The sequence below is a fragment of the Hemicordylus capensis genome, chromosome 5 (genome assembly GCF_027244095.1).
Source record: "Hemicordylus capensis ecotype Gifberg chromosome 5, rHemCap1.1.pri, whole genome shotgun sequence".
NCBI classification, from domain to species: Eukaryota; Metazoa; Chordata; class Lepidosauria; order Squamata; family Cordylidae; genus Hemicordylus; species Hemicordylus capensis.
This window is the reverse complement of record NC_069661.1, coordinates 238,702,996-238,723,652: the sequence shown is the minus strand read 5'-3', so window position 1 is coordinate 238,723,652 and position 20,657 is coordinate 238,702,996. Positions and strand designations below refer to the sequence as shown.

The 20,657-nt window shown below is 44.8% G+C and overlaps 1 protein-coding gene and 1 long non-coding RNA gene across 3 annotated transcripts in view; one reads left to right on the top strand and one right to left on the bottom strand.

Moving 5' to 3' along the window:
• The window catches only part of LOC128327136 (chromatin remodeling regulator CECR2), a 221,948-nt gene that overhangs the window by 135,350 nt on the left and 65,941 nt on the right, over positions 1–20,657 (bottom strand). The gene's annotated exons all lie outside the window — the stretch shown is intronic.
• The window catches only part of LOC128327143 (uncharacterized), a 28,963-nt gene continuing 8,694 nt past the window's right edge, over positions 389–20,657 (top strand). The window contains exon 1 of the long non-coding RNA XR_008308497.1: positions 389–506. This is a non-coding gene — a long non-coding RNA (uncharacterized LOC128327143). The remainder of the gene's footprint in view (positions 507–20,657) is intronic.

Here is a 20,657-nt window from a genome sequence, read left to right as displayed (position 1 = left end):
CCTGGCTCACAGTAGTCTCCTCTCCTTTATCAATAGCCATTAGGCCCAAGCTCGCTGTCCCTGCCACCGAGGGAACAATTGCGGCTTCTGTGAAGGGGCCCTCCGGAAGGGAACCCTTCAACATATCCCCCATATAATCAGGCTCCATATTGCGAATAAGAGAGACCTCAACAGAGGAAATCCCAAAGTAAAAACTATTAAAATAAAAAAGGAGAAAGGCTGTGAAATTTTTCCTCACAGCAATACTCAAGCTCTGTCTGCGGAGCAAGACAGGACTGGAACTGCGGATGAGTGATAGCTGTCTGGATACATACGATCGACCTGAATTTTGATTGGTCCTGTCTCGGAGCATGCAGAGCTTGATAACCCATCACGTTAGGATGCCCTCCCCATACCAAGGAAAAAAGATGGCAACCCTGCTGCAAATTGTATCAAGGGGAATGTGCAGTGAGAATCATCACCAGAAACGTGACAAGCGACTTACCATGTGGATGAGTCTTCAGCAGGTAGGGTTTTAAGAGACTATCACTATGCTTCTGTTTTCATATGAGAATTGCACCCTGGACCTAGTTCTGAAAGGAAATTTGCTCAACACTCTCACAAGTTAAACCTGGGGGCTACTGGATAACTAAAGCCTGTAAATAACTACAGGGGAGGTCACCTATGGTGAATAAAAATGGTTTCCAGGTGACTAGATAGGGATTTTTTAATTTTAAACACACACACGCACACACACACCCGCAATTTATTTTTTGTTCCAGGCTATGTACCACAAATGACAAACGGAAATATGTACAGGCAGCTAGGCAAGTGTGTTTTCTGGAAAGACTTGAAAGGTTGCCTACAAGACGGGCTTAAAAACTGATATACAGGCTTTGTGAACCATTATAAACATTTGTGGCTCTATGAACCGTTTGAGGTAGAGCTAAAAACCTGCCTTTTGCTTTCTTCTCTGCAAATATTAATGCTTTGTGAAAAACTGTTTGTAGGATGCTGTTTTGAGGCATGTGGAGAAATAACTAGAATCCAAAATGAGACTGATGCTTACTCATAGTCTTTGGCGGCTTATCGAGAGGCGGCTAAAATTCCACTGAGTTCAATGGGATTTAAAGCAGCCTATGTGCAGGACTGTTAGTTGTATGTTTACATACAATAGTATGGGATTAGTAGACAGATTGAAAATCACCTAGGATGTGGATAATTAAGGATGAACAGGTGAGCTGTGTTATCAGGAGCATCCTGTCCAGACACAAGAGGAAACTGATCCAGATCACTCTTCCCTCTAAGGCATGTGCACGTTCACAAGTTTTCTGATGTCTGCTCAGTTAATTTTAGATCCCGCTCAGGTTGAATTAGGAAGGCCTCACTCTGAATGCATGTGCACACACAGTGCCTTGATATTGCCGCCCAGAACAAAACTCATTCTGCACAGAGATGAAAAAAGTTAGAGGGACCACTGATCCAGATCTGTTTTTATTATGAAGTTGGGGACACACAAGTAGTGAGATAGAATAATGAGCAATAACTGACAATAGCTTCATTGTTTTCGGACAAGAACCTTTGTATTTTAGCTATCCAGATTCAGAGCGCTGTAGTTCATTAATCAATACTGATATTAACATGCTCGGGAAACTTCAGAAACAGAGCATTATGTTAGTTTTGTTTAAATGCCAAGAGCTTCATTCAAGCTGGATCACAACAGTATTATAATCATACACTGTACATCTTCTGTTTCATGTTCAACTGCTATGAATGCCACTAGATACATGTTGGAGTGTTTTTTATTCCTAATTTTCCCTAATAGCCAGATTTAGTTATGGGTTTATTGGGTCCTGACCAGCTGTTTGCCCACTGCCCAGAAAATGAAGCACACACTCCAGAAATCAAATTAACATTTTATTTGAGTTACATTAGAAATAGGTTAAAGGAACAAATCTTAAGAGATTTAAACATATTAGGGAATTCAGTAGGCAGCTGGTCAGGACCCAATAAACCCACAGCTAAATTTGGCTACTGGGGAAAATTACAAATAAAAGAAGTCCAACATATAGACAAATAGTGGTTTATTATACCTTCTGGGTCAAAGCTTTAGTCAAAATATCAATGCATCAAGACCTAAAGTACAGGGTAGTATCCTCTGCATTTGGAAAAACTGATATTTTAGTCTCTGACTTCAGTTAATTTAAAAATTGTCAGCTTCTGTATAAAATATGTATGCATTTCTGCATCAAATTCCATAAATTTCTCAAGGTACCCTATGACACAGAAATCTGTGGTATCGATCTATCTATCTATGCGTCATACTATCTGCTTGAGCATCCAATATGAATTCAAGTGTATATAAATCTTCCATAGATTTATATACAATTAAGCAACTAGGAATGTGCACAAACCGGTTTGCAGGCCATGTTGGAGGCCTGAAAACCGGTTCGCTGGTCTGACAGACTGTCGCTGGGGTGTGTGTGTTGCTTTATGGGCGGGGGGGGGGGATTGTACTTACCCCTCCTACCGCTTTTCCCCCTCTGGCACTCCAGTTTTCAACAAAATCTTTGGGGCGGCAGTGGTCCTCCCTGCCCCCTTGTTGTTGGCAAAATGCGGAAGTAACACGCACGGCAGCAGGCACATGCATGCGTGTTACTTCTTCATTTTGCCAACAACAAGGGGGCAGGGGCGGCAGGGAGGACCGCTGCTACCCCAAAGATTTTGCTGAAAATTGGAGCGCCGGAGGGGGGAAAGTGGCGGGAGGGGTAAGTACAACCCCCCTGCCCTTAAAGCAACACACACACACACACACACACACAGGTGTCGGACCGCACCTCTGCAGTCCGTGCACATCACTATAAGCAACTGATCCCAATCAATGTTCCCTTCTAAGGTGTGTGCATGTGTGCGCACACACAAAAGTTTTTTGATGCCTGCTCAGTAAATTTTAGATCAGGTGGAATCAGGAAGGTCCCACCCTGAATGCAGGTGCATGCACACTGCCTTGATACTGCCATCCAGAACAAAACTCATTCTGCACATGGATGAAAAAAATTAAAGAGGGACACTGGTCCCAACTTAATCTATCTTGAATCTAGAGATAATTCAGGCTAAAAATCTTTTTTTTTAATGCTCAGCCCACTTGCAGTCCACAGAGACCACAGTGGCAGCCCCCCAGCTTACTTCTCCCCCTCCTCCTGACTCTAGTCCTTTCAGACAGCCTGCTCACTCTCTCAAGCAGACGCCCTTCTTGCTCCTCATGTTCTTGCACAATGCGTCTCCTCCCCTCGCTGCTGTAAGAGACTGCCAGGCAGGCTCTTAGAGCAGGGCATGAGGGGAGAAGGCACAAGGAGCCCTTGATCTCAATCATGAGAAAGGGCTCAAAGGGGCAAGAGGAGGAAGCCATTAAAAGCTTACCTCCCCCACAGATGATCTGTTCCTCTTTGCTAAGTGCGCAGATCATGCACCTAGATAATCCTCCACTGCTGTTGGCAGCAGGGAAGTTGAGGGCGGGAGGCCCTTGGAACTCCCATAATGCACTGCGCATGTGTGTGGTGCATTATGGGAACTTCCCCAGTGCCGACAGGGAGCCCTTCAGTCTTCCAGCCCCGGCTGCAAGTAGCATGGGCTGCAGATGATTTTTTTTTAAAGAGGTCAAGGAAGCGCTCCTTCCCTTAAACCTGTTTTGAAGGTGGGCTTCCTAAGCAGTTTTGTCACCATGCTGCCGCCGAGAATCAAGCAGCTCCCAATGCTTCTCTCACACAGGTGAAACCGGGCTGGGCTTCCTTAGCCCGTTTTTGCCTGCACGTGAGAACAGCCTCTAGGGTTCCTTTCATCTCTTGCACCAGCAACAAAATCTCCCATCCCCTCACTGGCCACCAGTGAGGGGATGGGAGATTTCATTGCTGGTGGTGCAAGACAGGATATGAAGGGTACATGGGGGGAGAAGATGTGAGGTTTCCTTTCCTCTCTCTTTCTTCCTCACAATTTAGTTTTCTCCCCCACCCCCCGCTGTGACCACCGCCACTGCCCTTCCCCTCTCTCTCCTCCCACCACCCCACAGAATGAGCCCTTTCGGTGGCTGTGATGCAGCCCCCGCTTTAAAAATAGCTAAGATAACTGGCATACATTGTCTAGAAAAAGTGTAATTGATTCCTGCTGGGATTTTTTGGCATCATTGTACCACCATCCTTTTAACATAAGAAAAATAAATAAACGCTAAGCATTAAGTTGACTTTGAAGCCTCTAAGCCAAGGATTCTCAATGTTGGGTCCCCAGATATTATTGGACTTCAGCTCCCATAATCCTCAGCCCCAAAGGCCTTTGGTTGGGGATTATGGGAGTTTAAGTCCAATAACATCTGGGGACCCAACGTTGAGAATCCCTGCTCTAAGCTACATGGAGAAGTACAAACATCTTAAGAGCAATTCTTTCAAAACAATCTAATTATTTCAAGATCAAGGGAAAACACTTCTTCAGGGGAAGACTGCCTGAAATACGCAATTTAACAATAGGAGTATATGCAATTCAGAAAAAAATGATAAAAATACCTCGCTTAACTTCATGTTGCAAATTTGGGGTGGGTGGGTGCAGTTTGCAGGAACTGAAAGGATTTTTCAGGGACAAATGAAAAAGAAGGAAGATGTGGCGATATGGGACATCTCCCTCCCACCCCGCAACCAAATGTGTCCCCTTACCACATATACAGCTGCTCTAGCAACTACTTTCCAGAGAGCAAAAGGGACTTGGAGCAACCGACTGATACCATGCTGAATGGAAGTGTTTCACAGACACATCCATCCCACTTGATGCCACACACCCAATTCTGATTTCTAAGCATCCATCATGTTTTGAATAACTATACTCCTATTACAGTACCTGGCTACATACATACACACAGAACCATAGCCCCATTCAGACATCCCCCCCTCCCACACCGCACCAGAAGCACTCACACTTACTGCTCCTAAAGTGGGTAGAAAGTCCCGCCCCAGAACTGTCACTCATCCCCTCTCTCCAGCTGCTCACAGTTACAGTGCTAGTCATCTAGCACTGCATTACAGCGACCTGCTGTAACTGTGAAGGAAGACACTTCCATGATTGGCAGCCTGGATCTCCCTGGGCTGCTGACAATGGAAGCACCTTCCCTCATGATTACAGTGAGTCCCTCTGCAGGCAACCGTTGCTGGAACCATGAGTGGCTAGAGCAAGGGGGTGAGTGACAGCTCCTGGGTGTGACTTACTACCTGCTGTAGAAGCTGTAAGCGTGAGTGCTTGCAGGGGGGAATGGGGCTCATGTCAACTAGAAATTTGTTTTGCTATGACACAACATAAAAAGTTGACATTCTTGAGATGCTTTTGGTAGGGAGCTTGAAGGTTTTCTAGTTGAATCCCCTAATCAGTTAAAGAAGGAACTAGATTTTGGGTTAGCGGGCATAAACTGCTGTTCATGGCAAGACAGAGCCATGTAAATTATTGAACCCCTTGGCAGTATTTGTTCTATATTCATGTGAACACATTGGCTGTCATAAGAACTCACTTACATACAGATGTAACATGATCATACACAAGCTGATCAGAAAAACAAATACAATGTCCAATAGGAAGGCAAGTTTTAAGCCGCTGTAGCAGCTTGGCTACTCTGCACCAAAATATTAGAGTAGCTCCTTTGAATTCTGGTGTTAAATAGGAAGGAAATTTTCTTTTACCCATGGGCAAGCTATTTCTCATAGCTTCCCTGTTTCCCCAGTAGCACTATGGTACATTCTACAAAACAACTGACAACATGGATTAAAATTATTTTGAAAAATACGGATCTTTTCCAACAAATTTCTAAGCAGCTACCAAAATAATAATTCTGATTTTATAGAAGCTTCTTCCATTACATGTAAGCATGATACCACATCACTCTGCTACTTCCAGCTCCAAACCCTGCACTCAGATCCTATTTACACAACTGTAGGGCAGGATCAAGACTAATTTAGTAATGACTCGCTCAAGGCACAAAGGTCATCCCAGTTGCCCAGCTAAAGCAAGCAGGCACCTATATTGGGCAGCAGCGATATAGGAAGGTGCTGGAGGTGGACAGTCACTTTAGTGACAAGGGCATCAGTTAATACTGCATGGGAGAAGGCAACAGTAAACCACTCCTGTATTTTACCAAGAAAACCACATGGATAGACAAAATAGAATGACTGTCGATGTAGTGCTGGATGATGGGCCCCTCAGGTCAGATGGTACTCAACATGCTACTGGAAAAGCTGAGGATCTCAGGAAGAGCTGAGGATCTCTTAGAGGACTAATGGTGTTTATGACGTGGTTAGGCTAAACCCTTTTGGACGTCTAGCAGCTAATGTTGCCATGTAGGAAAAGAAAATCCGAAGCTACAAAGACAGAATTCCAATGGGAATGTGGAACGTAAGAAGCATGAATATGGAAAAGCTCAACACAGAGAAAGATGAAATGAATCAACTACAGATTGACTTTTTGGGCATCAGTGAATTAAAATGGACTGGAATTGGACACTTTCAGTCAGAATCATACCATTTACTACTCAGGACATCAAAAACAAAGAAGAAACGGTATTGCTTTCATAGTCAGGAAGGATATAGTAATGACAGTACTTGGGTACAATGCGGTCACTGACTGACTAAGATCAAATAGATTTCGTGGAAAACCCTTTAATATGACAGTTTTTCAAGTCTATGCCCCAACAACTGATGCAGAAGAAGAGGACATTGATGAGTTTTATGCTCAAGTTCTATCTGAAATTGACAGAACATGTAAGCAAGATGTGCTGCTGGTGGCTGGAGACTGGAATGCCAAAGGTGGAAATGGTATGGAGGAAACCACAGTCAGACTGTATGGCCTAGGAAACAGAAATGAAGCAGGAGAACAACTTATTAGTTTCTGCCAAGCCAATGATCTCTTTGTTGAGAATACATTCTTTAAACAACCATAGCGGTGCCTATATACACGGACATCACCAGATGGAGGACACAGAAATCAAATTGATTACATTATTGGTGCAAGGAGGTGGAGGAGCTCAGGTATAATAGCAAAGAATTGGCGGGGGGCCGATTGTGGAACCAATCACAAACTGCTCATGTGCAAGCTCCAAATCAAGCTAAAGCGGAAAAACAAAGCTATCCAGTTTCCACGATATGTTCTTGAGAATGTACCCACCATTTTCAAGGAGAACATCAGGAATCGCTTTGAAGTTCTGAACCTCATTGATAGGGAACCAGAGGAACTGTGGAATGGAATCAAATAAGTTGTTAAGGACAAATGTGGAAAGTAACTGTCAAAAACCAAGAAACAGAAGAAAGCAAAATGGATATCAGAACAGATGGTGGAAATTGCCAAGATGAGGAGAGAAGCCAAAGTCAAGAAAGATATATACCTCAGGAAGGAACTTAATAGGGAATTTCAGAAAGCTGTTAGAAGAGACAAGGAGCAGTATTACAATGACATCTGTAAAGATCTTGAGGATGGAAACAGACACGGAAAAACAGGTTTTTCCAAAAGATATCTGAACTCAGGAAGTTCCAACCTTGACTTGGTATGTTAAGGAATGCCAAAGGACAGATGGTAACTGATTGAGAAAAGATCAAACAGAGATGGAAGGAGTTAACTGCAAATCTGTAAAGCAGGGACATCAACATCCAAGATACTCTAGAAAATATTCCCTACTTGCAAGAACCTCTAGTACGGGAAGATGAAGTTAGATCAGCACTCCAGTCATTACCAAGTCAGAAGGCTACAGGAATTGATGAAATTGCTACAGAAATATGGCAGGCAAGAGAAGAAGAATCAGTCAAGGCTCTATCCAAACTATGCTAGCAAATCTGGACAATGACATAGTGGCCAACAGATTGGAAGAGGTCAGTATACATACCCATACCAAAGAAAGGAAAATTAACAGATTGTGCAAACCATTGCACAATATCCTTAATTTCACATGCTAGCAAAATAATGCTCAGGATCATCCAACACAGATTAGAGCCCTACGTGGAAAAGGAAATGCCAGATGTCCAAGCTGGTTTCAGAAAAGGCCAAGGAACAAGAGACATCATTGCTGATGCATGCTGGATAACTGAGAAAGCCAACAAATACCAGAATGAAGTCAATGTGTGCTTTGTTGACTACAGAAAAGCCTTCGATTGCGTTGATCATGTCAAGTTGTGGAATATCCTTAGGAAAATGGGCATCCCAGAACATCTCATTGTTCATGAGAAACCTATACACAAGACAGGAGGTCACAGTCCAGACGGAACATGGTGAAACAGACTGGTTCCAGATCGGCAATGGAGTAAGACAAAGCTGTATACTTTCTCCTTATTTATTCAATTTATATGCTGAACATATACTGAGGGAAGCTGGATTGGAAGAAGATGAGTGTGGTTTTAAAGTTCGAGGAAGAAACCTCAATAACCTGTGCTACACTGATGACACCACTCTGATAGCTGAGAATGCGGATGATCTGTAAGCTCTAGTAATGAAAGTCAAGGAACACAGTGAAAAAATGGGACTATGACTAAATGTAAAGAAGACTAAACTAATGACAATGGGTACAGCAATCAGCCTCAGAATTGATTACAAAGACATTGAAGTAAGTGGTGGATAGCTTCTGCCTTTTAGGATCAACCATCAACAGTAAAGGATCCAGCAGTCAAGAAATGCACCACAGACTAGCACTTGGTAGAGTTGCAATGAAGGCCTTAAAAAGGATATTTAGATGCCGTGACGTGTCTTTGCATACAAAGATTAGAATAGTTCAGACAATGGTTTTGCCCGTGACACTCTATGGATGCAAAAGCTGGACTTTGAAGAAGCAAGATAGAAAAAGTATTGATGCTTTTGAACTTTGGTGCTGGAGAAGACGTGTGAGGATACAAAGGACAACCAGGAAAACAAACAAGTGCAGGAATGACCAGAGAGAGAGAGAGAGAGAGAGAGAGAGAGAGGCTGTATGCAGTGTGTATGTACGCGCGGACGGATGGCTGCAGTGTGTGTGTGTGTGTGTGTGTGTGTGTGTGTACACAAATCACTACATCACTTGTGTACAATATTTACACTATTTTGCTGATAGCACCATCCTGAAGGAAATTAAATCAAACAGGAGAATTGTGAGGTTTATGGGAAATTTCTGGGAAGAGAACCTGTAGTTTTGGACACGGTTGTTAAAGCATTTATTTTAAATTATAATTGTTGTTTGTGTATGTATTTTTTAAAAGAAAAATAAAAAATGCACAGATTTAAAATGAACACAGCTTACCTGCTTCTTCTTGCGTCCTTATTCACTGCTGAATAATCATGAGGTGGGATCAAACTGTCCCCATTACTGAATCCACTAATTTCATTTAATTTCATTTTTTCAGGCAGGGGTGTGTGTGACTTTATCTTAGTTGAAAGTTTTACAAAGCTTTTGGTGTTCAACATCAGGGAGTTCTACCTTGCAGTTTGGGAAAGCTCTTCCCCATAGTGTCTAATCAGATGTTCCTTTAAAAAAACCCTGGAAATTCAGTAATCAAAAAAGCTTTGGTTTAAAATGAGAGTTAAGAAGCTTGACATTTTCACTCGTGCTCTAAAAAGAGTGGAAATTGCAAGTTAAGGTGCCCATCTTAACTTCCATCTCATATAAGCTGTAAAGATTTTGTACAGCCTGGTATATGATGATGGCTTTAGAATGGAGGCTCCATGCACCCACACTTTGCCTTGGTCTTTCAATTGGACATTGGGATTACTGAATTATATTTTTCTATCATAGGATAAGTGTTGTTTTAGCCTATTTGGCTTGGTATGACACTCCAACATTAAGTAAATACTAGCTGGCCCCGCACAGAGCATCTGTGCGGCGCTTTGGGGCCGGCTGTTTCCCCTTCTCTCTTCCTCCTGCCCCGGTCTCTCCTCTCTTTCCCTTCCCTCCGGCCCCGTGCTCTCCAGCCCTCCTCCCCTCCTGTTCCTCCCCCCACACAGAGCCTCACCAGGCAGCGGGCAGCCAAGAACGGCCCCGCCACCCACCCGCCGCCAATCCCTCCTGTCCACCTGCCGCCGTGGCTCTTCTCTCCCCCACTCTGCCCTCCCACCGCTTTTCTCTCACCCACCCACCACCGCTTTTCTTCCCCCCCCCGCCTGCGGCCCGCCGCCGCTTTTCTCTCCCCGCCCCCCACCAACGCTTTTTTCTCCACCTGCCCTCCAGCCAATCGGCTTCCCCCTCTCCTCCGGAACTCTCGCAGCACGTTGCGAGAGTTCTGCCGCCAAATCCTGGGCATGCATGTCCCAAGAGAATTAAATATATAGATTGACTTACCGCTTACCTAACTGCGTGGTTCACGTTAACTATACATATAAACCATTGCTATAATAATTCAAAACACAGATACTCCACATTACTACTCGACTGTACCCAATACAACCTGCTGCTATTACTATATTTCAAACCCTACTGAAAAGTCCATATTAAAAAAATAATTCTTTAAGTAAAGTAAAAATGGTTCCCAATCTTCTTTGAAAGATTCAAAATTTTCATCCCTTATAAGTGCTGTAAGCTTTGCCATCTCAGCATATTCCAAAATTTTTATCAACCAGTCTTCTTTTGATGGCATTTTAGTGTCTTTCCATTTCTGCGCACAAACTATCCCAACAAAAGGGAAATCTAGCAAAAACATGGCAGATTAACTTGGAAAGCAACAGCATTTCTTGTAAGACAAAAGAAATCATTAACTACTAGCTGGGCCAGGCACAGAGCATCTGCGCCTCTGACGGCCCACCCAGCTCACTTCTCTCCCCCCACCCTGAAGTTTCAAGCTGGCCTGGCCCCTCCTGCCACGGAGGCTGGCCTGGCACACTGCCGCCTGCTCAATTTGGTGTCCCCCAGCGGCCGAGCTGGCCGCCGACGCCTCATTCTGGCGGCTGGACTGGGCCATCCCACTGCCACCTCTGTGTCCCATTGCTAATCTGCAGCTCTCTCGCGAGAGCTGCCACACATGGGATTAGCAACGGGTACGCCTAGAAGAAATAAATCTATAGATTTGAGATCTCTGTCTTTGCTTCCCTCCAAACACTTAAGAACTGTGGTTCTATGATGAGATCAGTATTTCTAACAGGACTCTTTTATAGAAATTAGAGGTGTGTGCGGAAGCAGTTTGCACAGTCCAGTCCAAATTTGGACCAGGAATCGGTCCACGAACTGATTCAAATGAACCAACTGGCTGGTCTGCTCCATACGATCGAACTGGTTCAACCCAGTTCAAGCACCTGTAAAGGGGAATCCAGGGAACATTCCCCTTTGCTTCCAAAAGTTAATAAAAATCAGCAGGAGAGTAGAGAGAGAGAGAAGCGCCTTTAAAATTGAAAGGCGCTTGCCGGCAGGTCTTTGCGGTGCTCCCCATATCCTTTCAGCAGTGGCGGCAGCACACAAATGGCCTCCGTGCATGCATGGAGGCCATTTGCATGGTCAGCATGTTGCATGCCGCCGCCGCCACAACCACTGAGAGGGTTTGGGAAGTTCTATTTCCAGGAAAACAAATCCTCAGTGGCCAAGCAGCAAAATTCTTCCACGATCAACCTAGAGCATCTGTTTTGTCCACTCCCCTTGCCCAGAGATCAGGGGCCTTGTTTTAAAATGCATTAAAGCCACTTCCTAAGCATAGTTATGTCATGCTGATTGCTAGTCAAGCTTCAAAACAGGAGCTTGAAAATCAAAAGCCAGCTTGTCCCCACCTGCCTCTACGACTGAAAGGAGTCTGCTTCCAATATGCACTCTGACTTTCAGGTGAAAGAGGATCTACTAGTTATTTTAATACACGAAAGAGGATCTGGTTTTTGTTCCAGCAGCATTTCTGAAGGGAGTTGGAATATAGCCTGGACTGCAGCATTCATCTCTTAAAATGTGTGTCCAACTTTTCAGGCAAAAAGTGTTCATCTGCACAAACATTAACACTCATCACTGACTACATTGTGGGTAGAGATTTCTGAAAAAACATTCACAAGAGTAAAAAGAGCAGGTGCCACAAACACTATAAGAGCAGTGTGTGTTGGGTCACTGCCTTCTTTCAGAAAAGCACTTCAGCATGATTTTCTTAAGTATGGCTAACAGAGGAGTTTGCTGCAAAATGAAGGAGTAGGGGGAAAGGAGAATGTGTTTTCATTCAATTTTCCTGGAAGTTGTTGAGTAGACAGAGGCAACATGCAAATGCACACATATACTGGCATTTTGTGCTTCGCATATATAACCCATAGCCATGGTTAAAACGATTGGAAGCAAGCCAAAGGACTGCACACTCCCTCTCGCTGCCCCCTCCACTGTTCCCTCTAAGCCATGTGCATGTGCACAAGCTCACAAGTTTTGGGATGTCCACTCAGTTCATTTTAGATCCTGCTCAGGTTGAATCAGGAAGGCCCCATTCTGAATGCAGGTGTGCGCACACTGCCTTGATACTGCCACCCAGAACAAAACTCATTCCACACAGAGTTGAAAAAAATTAGAGGGACCACTGGCCCCCTCCCACTCTCACAAATAAACTTCCCCTCAGTGCTTAAATCATGGGGGGTGGGTGGGTGGGTGGGGAAGAAGGTAGGATGACTCTGAATGAAGTTCACAAGCTCTACCCTCTAATCCCACCCACCCACCCCCATCTTAGTTAAACAATGGCCCCCATAACATTCTAAAAACAATAGCTAAGGGGGCCGTTAGACAAGCTAAGACAGGCAAGGCCCCTCTGCCTGGTACTTTGAGCACTGATGTTTGCCTCCTTAACCATGGTTTGTTCAGTTTTCACATGGATACAAATATGCAATGTGTGCTACTAACTCAAGATGTGAAATTAACTCATGTGTAGAAGGAAATAAGTTGTAGGGTGGCTGATATAAGAACAGCCCTGCTGGATCAGACTCAAGGCCCATCTAGTCCAGCATCCTGTTTCACACAGTGGCCTACCAGATGCCTCCAGGGAGCCCAGAGTCAAGAGGTGAGGGGATGCCCTCTCTCCCACTGTTGCTCCCCTGCAACTGGTATTGAGAGAGGCACCATGCCTCTAAGGCTGGAAGTGGCCCACAGCCACCAGACTAGTAGCCACTGACAGACCTGTCCTCCATGAATTTGTCTAAGCCCTTTTTAAAGCTGTCAAGGCTGGTGGCCATCACCACATCCCATGGCAAAGAATTCCATAGATTAATTATATGCTGTGTGAAGAAGTACTTCCTCTTGTTAGTCCTACATTTCCAACCTTCAGTTCCATGGGATGACCCCAGGTTCTAGTGTTGTGAGAGAGCAAATAATTTCATGCTGAACAATAATTTAGCATTCTGAGAATCTCAGCTTTCTGTTCTCTCTTTTAAATCATGTTTCTGACCCTTATGACTAGAAAGCTGGGTATGAAAGTATGTGGGCACTGCCTGGTTATACTTAGCAAGAGCCAATTCCTCACATATCTGCTGTCATGGTTGACTTTCTTGTGTAGGAAAGTCCTAGAAAAGGGTCCCATAAAAAAGAGACAAGAAGGCCAGATGCCCTCTGATTTAAGTTCTGTATAAACAGGTACACTGGGACTTGGGTGTGCCTGCCCATTCTAACAGTAAGCACAAGTACAGGAGGACCTCGATATTCGCTGGGGTTCTGTTATGCGGTTGTACCGCAGATACGGAAACCACAAATATCAAGGCATTGAGTCAATGGGGAACTGAGGGTTAGGTTCCCAGTCGCCAGGGAAATGAGGAAAAAATGCCGATTTTTGGCCAAATGGGGGGTTGGTTGTGGGGGCGGGGCTCCTTACCAGGCTTTGTCCCCCACACATCACACTGTGCCCCCAGAATGCCCCAAAATTGGCCACTGCAGTGTATGTACACAGAATTTTTCTTGACTCATGTGGAGACTTTCCAGTAACTGTGGGCAAACAGCTATATGAGGATCAGCCATTGTGCAGTGCAGCACAGTGCTCTTTTGAGTACATGCTGGGGAAAGTTACACCAGGGTGCTTTAATTTTCTTGTCTCTTTGAGCAAACCCTTACATAGAGACAAAGAGAGAAGCTGCTGCATTATAGGACCTGTGAAGAAAAAGAAGCAGATGTGAGTGGAGATGAGACTGAAGGGTTTGATGAAGGGCAAGGAAAAACATGGTAGAGCAGAATGAGAAAGGGGGATCAGTAGGAATGAGAAACGGAGAACAAAGCATCTTGGAAATCAAGATCTCCTTCTCCACAAACATGGATTAGAGAACAAACTCCAGATTACCACATAGAATAGATAAAACTGCTCAGAGAACTTTGCTATGGAGTAGGAGAGAAAGGAAACAAAATAAAATACCAGTAAATTGCTCTCACTCTTCTCTTTCAAAGCATAAAGAGCTAACTAATGTAATTAAAAGACAATTCAAAATTAAGGAAATAAAGTATGTTACTGTCTAGTTAATTAATGACACGTAGAGACCAAAAGGTAGATAGTATTAATAAAAGATTCAGCTGATACATAGATGTTCAGTGCCACCTCAAATATACATGTGCTAATATTGTGCTAATATAACTAGAATTGAAATAAAATGTTCCCCTGAGACGTCTGGTTTTTTTTCAAGGTTGTTCATTAAGAAGCTTTTGAGCTTCTTGTGAAACTCAGCAATATTTGCAGATTCATGTGACCCATATACAAATGAACATAGGCATGCAACATGTGCAAAAGAGTAAAATATAAAAGCATGCATAAAGAACCAAGGCACACACCATGTACACTCTGCAAAGAAGATTCCGTAGATCTGATTATTCCCAAGATTCTCTATTGCTGAAATCTGGCTAGATTTCTGAGAATTCCAGATTCATTTAAAATGAAACGTAACTTTCTTGTTCTCAAAGATTCAAAAATAAATCTGCATAGAATGAGGGAATCAGTTATTAACTGATTAATCGAGACAAGGATGGTTCAAATAACCAAATGGACAGGACGGAAAGGGGAAAGAAAGCAGTGATATCCAAATAAGACTACTGTAATGTGAGGCCACTTTTGAAAATTGTTCGGAAACTTCAAAACGCAGCCACCAGATTATTAACTGAAGCCTAAACAGAGCATTTAACTCTAACATTGTTCCTTCTCATAGAGATATAGGAAGCTGCCTTATACTGAGTCAGAACATTGGTCCCAATCAGTATTGTCTACACAGACTAGCAGTGGCTTCTCCAAGGTTACAAGCAGTAGTCTCTTAGCCCTATCTTGGAGATGCCAGGGAGGGAGCTTGGAACCTTCTTCATGCAAGCTCTTCCCAGAGTGGCCCCATTCCCTTAGGGAAATATCTTACATGGCTCACACATGTAGGTTCCCATTCAAATGTAAACCAGGGTGGACCCTGCTTATCACAGGGGACAATCATAGGAACATAGGAAACTGCCATATACTGAGTCAGACCATTGGTCTATCTAGCTCAGTATTGTTTTCACAGACTGGCAGCGGCTTCTCCAAGGTTGCAGGCAGGAATCTCTCTCAGTCCTATCTTGGAGAAGCCAGGGAAGGAACTTGAAACCTTCTGCTCTTCCCAGAGCGGCTTCATCCCCTGAAGGGAATATCTTGCAGTGCTCACACATCAAGCCTCCCATTCAGATGCAACCAAGGCAGACCCTGCTTAGCTAAGGGGACAAGTCATGCTTGCTACCACAAGACCAGCTCTCCTCTCTGTCCTTGCTACCACAAGACCGGCTCAATCCTATACACTTCAATAATCAGAAACTCTTTTCTGTACCCCGTGTACTATCTGAAGGTGTATACACAAGACTAGGACTTTTTGGTTGTGGCATCTCTGCTGTGGAATGCATTCCCTAAAGATACCTGGCTGACTCTTGCCTTCTGTCAAATGGTGAGAATGTGGCTACTTCTGAGAATAATGCAAGATAGCTTTTAACTTATTTCTGCTGTGGTTCTTTCTGGCTGTGTCGGATATTTTGCTTCTTTTGTTATTTTACATTATACTTTTAAGGCTTTCTACTGTTTTGATTGCAATTGTTACCCACCTTGGCTATATTATTGTTGTTGTTATTGTTATTAAAACATTTTTATACCGCCCAAAACTTATGTCTCTGGGCGGTTTACAACAGAATAAAAACAAAGTAAAACATTTGTTAAAACAAAAAAAGGGAGGGGGGGAGACACACACATTACAACAATTTAAAAACTTCAAAACAATACTTTAAAACAGCATTAAAACCATTAAAACATTAATTAAAAGCCTGGGTGAAAAAATGTGTTTTTAAAGACTTTTTAAAAGTTGTCAGAGATGGGCAGGCTCTTATTTCACTAGGGAGTGCATTCCAAAGCCTTGGGGCAGCAGCGGAGAAGGCCCGTCCCTGAATGGCCACCAGATGAGCCGGTGGCAAATGCAGACAGGCCTATCCAGCAGATCTCAGTGGGAGGTGGGGTTCATGCAGAAGAAGGCATTCCCTTAAATACCCAGGGCCCAAACTGTTTAGGGCTTTATAGGTTATAACCAGCACCTTGTATTTTGCCCGGAAACGTATCGGCAGCCAGTGAAGCTCCTTCAATACAGGAGTTATATGGTCTTTCCGAGATGACCCAGAGACCAACCTGGCTGCCGCATTCTGGACCAGCTGTAGTTTCCGGACTACATACAAGGGCAGCCCCACATAGAGCGCATTACAGTAATCCAGCCTGGAGGTTACCAACAGATGTACCACTGTTTTGAGATCATTCATCTCAAGAAACGGACGCAGCTGGCGTATCAGCCGAAGCTGATAGAAGGCACTTCTGGCCACCGCCTCAACCTGGGACACCTGGGAGAGGCTCGGATCCAGGAGCACCCCTAGACTGCGTACCTGTTCCTTCTGGGGAAGTGTGACCCCATCCAGAACAGTCAGATCAAAATCATCTCTCGAGTTCCGACCCCAAACAATGAGTACCTCCGTCTTAGCCGGATTCAGTCTCAGTTTGTTATCCCTCATCCAGCCCATCACCGACTCCAGGCAGGCATTTAGGGAGGTTATGCCCTCTCCCGATGATGCTGACATAGAGAAATAGATTTGAGTGTCATCAGCATACTGGTAACACCCTGCATCAAATCTCCTGATGATCTCTCCCAGCGGTTTCATGTAGATATTAAACAACATTGGAGACAATATAGAGCCCTGGGAAACACCATACAAGAGTTCAAATTTTGAAGAACAGCAGTCTCCAAAGGACACCATCTGGAACCTTCCCGAGAGGTAGGAGTGTAACCACTGCAAAGCCGTGCCTCCAACCCCCTCAGACGCTCCAGAAGGATACTATGGTCAATAGTATCGAAAGCCGCCGAGAGGTCCAGAAGGACCAACAGAGTCACACTTCCTCTGTCAATTGCCAATTGGAGATCATCCATCAGGCCGACCAAAGCAGTCTCCACCCCATAGCCAGCCCGAAACCAGTTTGAAATGGGTCAAGATAATCAGTTTCATCCAAGACTGTCTGGAGCTAGGAGGCCACCACCCTCTCAATTACCTTGCCCAGCCACGGAAGGTTGGAGACAGGCCTGTAGTTGTTCAAGTCCGAGGAATCCAGGGTAGACTTCTTCAGAAGCGGTCTAATAATTGCCTCCTTAAGACAAGGAGGCATCCTACCTTCCCTCAGAGACACATTTATAATCTCTACCAGGCCTTCTACAACAACCCCCCTGCCAGATAATATAAGCCATGTCAGACAAGGGTCAAGAGAACAGGTGGTAGGCCGCACCATTCCAGTCAACTTGTCCACATCCTCAGGAGTCACAAACTGGAACTGATCCAACCTAATCACACAAGAGGAGTCACTGGACACCTCCCACATCAGACACTGAGGTAATTTTAGAGACGGATTCTAAGTCGGCCTGAATACGAGAGATTTTTTCCACAAAGAATTCATTAAACACATCACAGCGAGTAACTGATGGTTCCAGACTCTGATTCAAGGGAGGAGGGGCACTCACTAGCCCTCTCACAACCCTGAACAACTCCGCCAGACGTGAACTTGCGGATGCAATATGGGGAGAAAAGAATCGCTTCTTTGCCACACATATCGCCTGAGCATAGGTTTTCAAATGAGCTCTATGTTGCAATCTGTCGGATTCAAGCCGAGTCTTTGTCCACTTGCGCTCCAGTCGTCTACCTCGCCGCTTCAGCCCTCGTAGTTCTTCCGAATACCAAGGGGCCAATTTTGAAGCAGGTCGGAGAGGACGCTTAGGAGCAATCATGTCTAGTGCCCCAGTGAGTTTGCTGTTCCAATTCTCCACCAGGGCACCAACAGGATCACCAGCAGAGCCAACACTAAATCCCTCCAAGGCTTCTTGAAATCCTATTGGATCCAAGAACCTTCTCAGACGGATCATCCTAATAGGTCCCTTGCCCTTGTGAAGGTGGGAAGCGATTGTGAGTCCGACCTTAACCAGATGGTGGTTCATCCATGACAATGGGGAGATCACAGGATTCCCCACCCACGGAACACCACCCTGATTAGAGTAAAAGACCAAATCAAGCGTGCGACCAGCAATGTGCGTCAGCCCTGAGACCACTTGGGATAGGCCCACAGTCGTCATGGCCACTATGGACTCCTGAGCCGCCCCGGACAAATTGGTCCCAAAGCGAACATTGATGTCCCCCAGCACCACAAGCCTGGGGGATTCCAACACCAAGTCCGAGACCAAGTCCGTCAGCTCAGTTAGGGGCCCTGTTGAGCTACGGGGCAATCAGTACACCAACAGAAGTCCCAGTCTATCCCTGGTCCCCAGTCTTAAGTACACACATTCGATATGGTCCGACACTCTAACAGGGTTCCTGGTAAGGGAAAGGTTATTCTTATAGACCACAGCCACGCCACCTCCCTGCCCACGGTCCCTCGCCCGCTCCTCAACAGAGTAGCCTGGAGGAAGAAGCTGGGACCACAGTGGGCCCCCAGCCTCTCCCAGCTAGGTCTCTGTAATACATACCAGGTTGGCACCTTCATCCAGAATCAAATCATGGATGGTTTCTGATTTGTTCTGGACCGACCTGACATTACAAAGGAGCAAAGTTAGGTTCCAAGGATGATCGGCACTGCTCCCCAAGGTCAAAGAGCTGGCAGGACAGAGGGAAGGGGAAACAGCTATTAGATTTCCAAGTCCCCTTTCCCTGTAACGGCCTGCTGACCTCCCAACGTTACTTCTTCTGTTCCCCACCACAACCGGAATGGCTGCCCCACAGTCAGTGGACATGCCACCTGCCTCCCCATCTCCAGTTAAACCCAGACACATTCTAAGATTGTCTCACCCAGGGGAAATGAAAACAGAAGTTCCACTATTAAATGCCGCCCCCCATATACAAATACTTGGCCAAGAGACCTGACCCTCGCCCTCACTGTCCCCCGAAGTGGCTCCCCCAAAGGGGCGAACCTGCCCGTGGCGGGCCAGCCACCACTGGCAGAAGCCTATATAGCCCTGAGCAGGCAGCTCTAGGTAGCTGAATGCAGGAAACTGCCAAGTCACCCTCCTCCCTGGCCCCAATCCTGCAAGGCCTCACCTCAGCACAGCAACCAGTCCTGGGGGGCAGATAACAGACAGGGGGGCAACAGAACAAGCAGGACAAACAAACAGGCAGGCACCCAGTCTCACACCCTGGGGTCTACCTGGGAGCAGATATTGTCTCTCCTCTTCTCTCTCCTGCAAACTTCTGAGGGCTGAAGTCACTGGCAGAAGCCTATACAGCCCTGAGCAGGCAGCTCTAGGCAACTGGAATGCAGGAAACTGCCAAGTCACCCTCCTCCCAGCCCCAATCCTGCAAGGCCTCACCTCAGCACAGCTGAGAAATATGATACGATAGAAAGAACAAAATTATTTTAATCAGTCAAATAAGATCAAAATCTCATCATGGTGAAAATAATATGCTCCTAGAGAGAAAAAAATCAAGGGAAGATATTGAGGAAACATTCATTCTGCAGTGTCTGGGTCAATGCTGTTCCCCGTCTCCATAGGAGAACCAGTGGGGATATTCAAAAGTGGGGAAGAGCACCTGATGCTCCCAAGTGAAACTCAATTTCTGTGGCAGGCCTCACTACGAGGCTGTGATGCCACCAATATGGCATCACATAGAGGCCTAGTAGAAGAAAATGTATTCTCTCTCTCCTCTCTCATTTAATGATATATGGCATTGATTATATTTAGATCTCTCTGTATTTCACTCATCCACACATGCATCACAGAAATATAAATTCTGAGATCTGGCATTTAATATCACATTTCAAGCACAATAATTTTCATTTTTTTAAAAATGAAATAGACGTGCTAGCCCTCATAGTTTTATTATCAGTGCTGACCAGCAGGTACAGCACTGACATCCTATATTTCTTGCTCAAAAAATAGAGTTGTCCTAGATTCAATTCCTAGCTCTAAATTCCAAGGACTTCCCCTCACAACCCAGTTTGCTTCTCCTCCTATTGAAAAATGCTATATAATTTGGCAAGTGCTTTATAATCATTCTTAAGTTCACCCTGATAAAAACTCTACAAACTAGGTTAGCATTATTCCTATTTCATAGATGGAGACTAACTGAATGGCAGATGTGGAGCTTTGATCAAGGATATCAGTGGATTCAAGTTCAGTTCTGCATCAACATGACCATCTAGATCTCTTCTTTCATCCACAACCCTGCAAAGCAATTCTACATTTTATAAAACTTGAATTTGCTTGACTAAAGCTTCCAG